The following is a 7,426-nucleotide window of genomic DNA, read 5'->3' as shown; positions in this document are numbered from 1 at the left end:
ACAATCACACCACCTGTGAAATATACACCACCTATAGGGCTTCCTTATCGTGCAAAAACACTTATGCCCAGAAATCAACAATTATAATATATAGGACACCCGTGTGTACCAGCCATAAAAAATATGTAAATATAAACTGCGTACCAGATGGTCTCTCCAAATTGGCACAAAATTAATTCTTTAGAGGATCAGTTGTATAATCCCTCTCTTCCAGTCTCAGTCATTGGCAGCAATAATGACAAGAAAGGAGGTGTAAATAGTACAATAGCGCTTTATTAAAAAATAAATATATGCACTTAGCTATTTCTCGCTCCTGATGAAGTCCCGTTTTATCGGGACGAAACGCGTTGAGCCTACTACCTTAGCATCTATCTGCACTCCTTGATGTAAGTGCATATATTTATTTGCATAAATGGATGCATGATATTGCATCCATTTACGCTATACAAGTGATAATACACATTGAGGCGCCCTGCCTGTCTTCTGTTACAGTGTCTCCATTTCCGGATTAACCATCTGGCTACAGGGTATCGTGGCTGCCGCTCATACTTGAGCTATCTACACATCTGGAACTTTTCTGCTTATTATACTGCATTATTGTGATTACGTTGTGGTTGTGAGCGCCATTTTATATGTTTGTTTGTTGATATATATATACATATATATATATATATATATATATATATATATATATATATATATATATATATTAGAGAGATAATCTTCTTCACAGACATCATGCATATTTTCCCCTATACTTCTGTCCCTCTCTCTCACTCAATTTGTAGCGACGCATACTCCTTATACCTTTTCACTACAGCTAATTTCTTTAAGACCTTGCACCCACTGTCCTTTATTTTAGTTGTAAAACACTAATAAGAACACTTGTGAAACTACATGTCAACAGAATGCACTTGATATGTATTTTATGTGTGTTTTTTTACCAAACTATATTAAGTGTCTGGTCCAGCTCCTAGATTTTTAAACCCATCAGTGGATAGAGTGGAGCACATTAAAATATAATAGTAAGAGCTACATGTTTTATTGTCATTTGCAGTGTTTGGAATATCCATGGGGCTTTTTACCCAGGGTACTTTGATTTTCTTTTTTTTTTCTTCTTTACAGAGTATAAAAGTCATAAAGCCATAACATGGTCAGTTATCACAAAACTGAATCTGCTAATTAGGCAGCATTACATTAGGGGCCAATACAAACATCAATTGGGGGGGGTACAAAATCTACATAAACTAACTTGGAATTTTTATGACTTGTAGGGGAAGATGAAAAGAGGAAAGAAAGGGGGGTGGGGAAAGCTATCCTCAGCAGCCTGCTGGGCGAGAAAGTAGATAAAGCAGGAGGGGAGGGGGGGACAGAGGACTGTCAACACCCATGAGTTAAGTATCTAAAAAGGGAGATGATTTAAGAAGACCCTGGTAGGGTGGAATTATGAGAAGAGCACCATGGTTCCCACACTTTTTGAAAACTGTCGAGAAGGTCATGGAGTTGACAAGTAATATAACTCCATAAAAGCTATAATTCATGTACGTGACATAACGTTTGTAATACATAGCAAGCTTGCTTGCTTCCATTCCTTGGCTGTTTGGAGTCTTGCGGCATTGCAAATATGTTGAATCAATTTATCGATTGGTTTGGAGAGCGTTTGAAGGGATAAGAAAGCAACATAATAAGGTAATAAAATAATAAGGGAATATTCTGTGGAGTGTGGTAGGAACCATGTACCTCCTAGTGTAGATTTTATAGGTGTTTTCTTTTTTTTAGGTGTTTATAGAAGTCTTAGCAGTGCAGGCTAGTCTGTGGTATTACAGGAAAACAAGTCCCTGTCTGCTAACTTGATACAGAAATTGTTTCTTGAAAAGTGTTGATTTACGATGTTTAGTGAATTTCATCTGGGTCTGGATAAAACCTTTCATTTTTAAATACTAAAAATGAAGGGTCTGTGGAATCCTGTATTTCTCTTACAAATGAAGAAAAAAAGTGGGAGGAAAGTAACCCTGCCTGTTGCAAGGGCAAAGCAAATTTTGCGGTGTTGTGCAGAAGATGCTAAAATAAGATGAAACCAAAATCATATCGACGTGTGAGTAAGATTTATGAGGAAAGCAATAGGATGTATAATCTCGGTATGTTGGCTAGAGTAGGCTCCAGATATCTCATAAACCAGCCTCAGTCATATGCTTATGTAAGGCTTTTATATGTGGTGATTTATATAGCTTAGTGGACAATTTAGCTAGAGTAGGGTAAATATGGTGTTGAATTCACCGGCAATCAGGAGCATAACTTTCTGCATGTTGAGCAAGGATGTGAAAATTGTTTAAAATATACAAACTGACATGAGTTAGGAGCATAGACATTAGCTAGGGTAATATCCAGGTGCCCGATTTTGTCAGAGGATGAGAAATCGGCTATCAGGATCAACTTTAGAATCTATAGGCACAAAGAGAATGGAATTGCTTATTAAAATAGCTACCCCAGTTTCTTTTGCATGTTGGGATGCATTGAAGACTGATGGTATTTGAGTAGACAGGAGGAATGACCTCCCATTTAAAAATGTGTTTCCTGTAAAAGGTCACCATTAATCTGTTGGACAGTTTTAGACAACAAACAGCATTTTTGTTTAGTATTCAGCCCTTAAGAGAGATTAAATTGTACAGTAAAAAGTAGACATATAGGGCACCCTGAAAAATGTACTAGGAAAGGGGATGAGGGTGTCCCACAAAATGGAGAATGAAATAATGGAATTAATATGTAGTGTTCACAGAACAGGGGAAGGAGGAGCGTAAAAACGTGGTTACAGAGTGGTTACCTACGAAGTTGACGCCCAACTATTTGTGAGATCAGAGAAAAACCAAAATAATGAATTTACATGTGTGTGGGTGATGGGCTAGATTTAAGTGGCCTGACCCACCTAGCAGTTGTGAATTAAGGCAAATTGGCTCTAAAGAGTAAACAAACTAACATCAGTATAGTCAGGGCCGTTGACACTGATCAAGGCAGCGATCATGGAGGCCCTGAGACTGGAGATCGCTGATGGTCTGAAGAAAGATCATGAGGATGTTGATGGAAGTTCAGTTTATAAAGTAGGGCTTTATCTTCAAACGGGTTCCATTTGAAGACCTGTCTACCCTCAACATCGATACTTGTAGCCATTTTCACACAAGACACTGGAAACATATTTAAGGTTGCGTCTCTTCACTATCGTAGAAGGAGCAAGGTCCTGGATTTTTGGAGTCGGTACCCTTCAGAAAGCACATGAGGCGAGTTCCTTGTGGCGGTAATCACAGCATCTTAAGTTTTAAATGAAAGCCGCTGTATAATCATGTCTCTAGGAGTTTCTGAATGCTGTTTTTCAATGTGGATGGACTGACTTCAAAGATGGGGCATCAGAGAGGAAAAAAGTCTAAGTAAGAACGGCTCCTAGTCCCTTTGCTACACGGTTTCATACATATTCTGAAGCTGCAGATTTTTGCGGCTTTCGCAATTCTCAAAATTCTCCAATTTGTCCTTCAATAATCATTTGCCCTCAGCAGAGGTAGTCAAAATAGTGAGAGGCTTCCTTTTGAAATTTGAGGTTGGATTCCACTTTGTCCTCGAGTACTGTGGTCTGTGTTATATTCGTATTGATACTACCAATAAATATTGTCCGATGTGATTAATGTGGTTCCAATAATACAAATTACAATGAAATACCAAAAAGACCTATATAATTCAAGGAAGGGGTAAAATGACAGTATAAACAGTCTTTATATAAGATGAATTTAGAATACACTCAAATTATTTAGGTCAAGAGCAATACAGCACTGGAAGAGTGAATGTTCTTTGAATAAGTTGAAATGTGAGCATATTTTGGAAAAGACTTTAGTTTTTGACAGGACAAATGAGGATTTTGAAAATATGCAAGCTGTACCAATTAACATAGATTACACAGATTTTTTTTTCAACCTTTCAGGACCATAATCATAGACATGTAAAAATGTTAATTTCTGTTTAGTTATGTAAAAAAATATTTGTACCGTTCATTGTCATGTCACATTTGAATGCAGTTATGTGCGACAGTTATTCTAAGGTAGCTCCTCTAAACATGTTGTTAAGAATTTTATGGATTTGGACTCAAAAAATAGAGTACATTACTCTTTTTTCCTCCAGGTTTTTTTTAGTCATCCTTGCCATTTGGGGATTTGTAAGCTTAACTGTTTCATCAGTTGGAAACTACGTGTAATTCACTTCACTGCATTTTAAATCAGTTTTTTTCCTTGTCTGGCATAAGAATTACTGTAGATGATTTCCCAACTTATCCAGATCTCCAGGGTTGCTATTTATGTGATGCATTGCTGCATCACAATGCTGGAGTCATCCAATGCATACAAACTCCATGTATGCAGTTTGTATGTTTTCCCCGTGTTTGGGTATGTGTGCTCCAGCTGATCCATTTTCCTCCCACTTTCCAAAGACATAGTAGTAGGTAAATTGGTCCTTCATTGTACAGACTGGCTCTAATCGATTATAAATATTATGCCACTCTCTACACTGCAGAAAAAAATTCTAAATCCTAGTCTTATCGTCCCCCTGCACATGCTTACATCATATATGTATGTGTGTGTATATATATATATATATATATATATATATATATATATATATATACATACACGTTATGTCAGTTTTCCTCTTTCTTTTATTTATTTGAAAAAAGCACTAATAAAGTGTCATTTAAAAGAATTTTTTTATATATACATATATATATATATATATATAAGACACCCGCCCGTACAGACACTACGATGTCTGTACGGGTGGTATCCTGATTAAATATGGAGCCAAGCAATTGTCAGAGATGACCTAAACGGGTCCTTTCTCCTGAACTCCGGCTGCTATACCTTGTGGGTATCGATCGATAGAGAGACAGACAAAGTTCAGATGTTGGGCTGAAAATGTATCTGGTTCTGACCAGCCCTAAGTCAGAGTAGCTTTATTTATGCATAGTTTCACAGACAAAAGAAGATAAGGAATACAAGGTTTCTGAAGGCATCCTGTTCAGGTCAGCAGTTTGTGGACAGGATGTACAGCAGATGTCTTATCTCAGTCACGTAGGCCTCAAGTGGGGGTCGTGGGCTCCTAGTACCGAAGCTGCTGGATGTGCACATTCTTGAGAAGAGACATGTTGAAGAAAAGATAAGAATGTGAGGCAAAGTTCATAGAGAATATTCTGCAAGAAGCTGCAGACTATTCTTTCATCAGTAATTATACAAAATGCATTACTTTAAGAAGTTCATAAAATGTATATCTCTCACATAAACCCCTCTTTTTATCATTTTTATAATTGCCCTGCCTATCCTTTTGGTGTGCATGAAGCACTCCTGCACCCGACCTACTTCATTCAATTCAATGGAACCTCTGATAGGCCCTTAGAGGATGGTAAAGATACATTCAATCAGGTCTATGGTTCATGTACACCTAATTCTTAAAAATAATAAAAAAAGAAAATGGGAAAGACTGAGGGGGGGAGAGTACAAAAGAGCCTTAAAGCTCAGAGAGGACAAGGTAAACCTCTGATACCGGTTTGGGCTTTACATGTCTTTTAAGAGACTTCTTATTCAGAATGAGATCATTTCTGCACCTTTTCAAACAGCATTGGAAAAAACATAAGCTTAGTTTAAAAATGACATATAGCAACAACAATAAAGCGAATATCTTAGCTATCCATATTAAAATGCCTGAAATCCATGCGAAAATACCTGTGCCCCAATTGCTAGGATTTAACCATGAGAAGGCTGATGTCCACCAGCCATCATTTACTGTATCGGGGTCAAAATTTTCTTTCCTGAAATTCTCCTTCATTTCTTTGGCTTCTGTCATGTACCTGTCTATAACTTCTTCTCTGTTTGGCTGCATTTAGAATTACAGTGTGATAAATAAGGTTGGGTGAAATTTACTATAACCTGACAGCGTGATTTAGGGACGGACCCTAAAGGGAAACTCTTATTTTGGTAACTAATGCGTATTTGGCCATATGGGGTCCATATTGACTCGTTTATAGCCCTATTGGATTCTATTCCCTTATTGAAACAATATTTTGGTCTGACTCCATTCGTGTTTAGTTTTACTACTGGGTATCTGGTGGTTTTATACTTGTGGCTGACCATGCATCCACATGAGAAGTTTCCCTCTCTCATTTTAGTCAGCTCTTCACTACTCAAAGGTATGACCAGGGCTATATTTTTACTGATGGTAGGAGTACGAGAACATACCCAGCAGTTGCTGGTATTGGTTATTTGACTGATGGCGTTGTGCAAGTGTGCTATAACATTCTCTGGCTCTTCTAAATTAGAAAAGGCTGTAGGAAAACATAGAAAAATAACAATTTTTTAAAGGACCTTACTCCCCTTCATGGTTTTTCCTGGGTCACCGTAGCCTTTTTGCAGTAGCTGGTGTGGATCCAAGGATCCTTTCCTTCAAGTTTCACAGAAGTGGGTGTAGTCAACAGAACTTGATATGGCCCCTCAAATCGTGGTTCCAGAGACCTCCTCACGTGTCTTTTTACGAAGACGTAATCTCCTGGCTCCAGGGCATGTGTTCCAGTGCAATCCTCTGGATCTGGGATTGAAGAGAAAACTCGAGAATGTATGTTAGTGAGGGACTTCTGTAGTTCTTTCACATAACTAGTCAGTTCCCCTTGGTGTTTCACTAAAGATTGTGGAAAATAACACCCTGTCTTTGGCGGCCCCCCAAACAGTATTTCATAGGGGCTCAGCCTGTGTTTCTTATTAGGTGTTGTCCTGACTGAGTATAGGGTGAGGGGAAGGCATTGCAGCCAGGGCATCCCTGTGCTTTTCATGGCTTTCTGTATTTTGAGCTTGAGAGTGCCATTTAGCCTTTCTACCTTGCCACTACTCTGTGGGTGGTAGGGGGTATGGAATGCTTGAGCAATCCCCAAGTCTGACATGATAGATGTCATCACTTCTCCTGTAAAAGTAGTACCTCTGTCTGATTCAATCACCTCTGGAACCCCGTATCTACATACTACCTCAGATAGCAGCTTCTTGGCTGTATTTTTCACTGTGGCTTTGGATACCGCCCACGCTTCCGAAGAGACTGGAGAATAGATCAGTAGCTACTAGGACATATTCATATATTCCACATTTGGGTAGCTGAATGTAATCTATCTGTATGCGCTGAAAGGGGTAGAGGGGTTTAGGTGTCACCCTGGGAGGTACTGTTACTGTGTGACCAGGGTTGTGTGTGTTACAGATGGTGCAGGCCTTTACCAGATTACTGGCAGCTGTGCTGAAGCCTGGCGCGATCCAGTGTCTGAATACAGAGTTAATTATTGCGTCTTTTGAGACATGGGAAGGCCCATGCACTATAGCAGCCAGTGTAGGAAAAAGGACTCTAAGGAGACAGTGTCTGTCTG

The 7,426-nt window shown here is 38.8% G+C and overlaps 1 protein-coding gene across 3 annotated transcripts in view; it reads left to right on the top strand.

Annotated features, from left to right (window-relative positions):
- STAT1 (signal transducer and activator of transcription 1) overlaps positions 1-7,426 on the top strand; it is a 368,349-nt gene that overhangs the window by 214,055 nt on the left and 146,868 nt on the right. The gene's annotated exons all lie outside the window — the stretch shown is intronic.

The sequence above is a fragment of the Mixophyes fleayi genome, chromosome 7, assembly GCF_038048845.1.
Source record: "Mixophyes fleayi isolate aMixFle1 chromosome 7, aMixFle1.hap1, whole genome shotgun sequence".
NCBI classification, from domain to species: Eukaryota; Metazoa; Chordata; class Amphibia; order Anura; family Limnodynastidae; genus Mixophyes; species Mixophyes fleayi.
The sequence above is the reverse complement of the archived record's forward strand: the minus strand, read 5'-3'. Positions and strand labels throughout refer to the sequence as shown.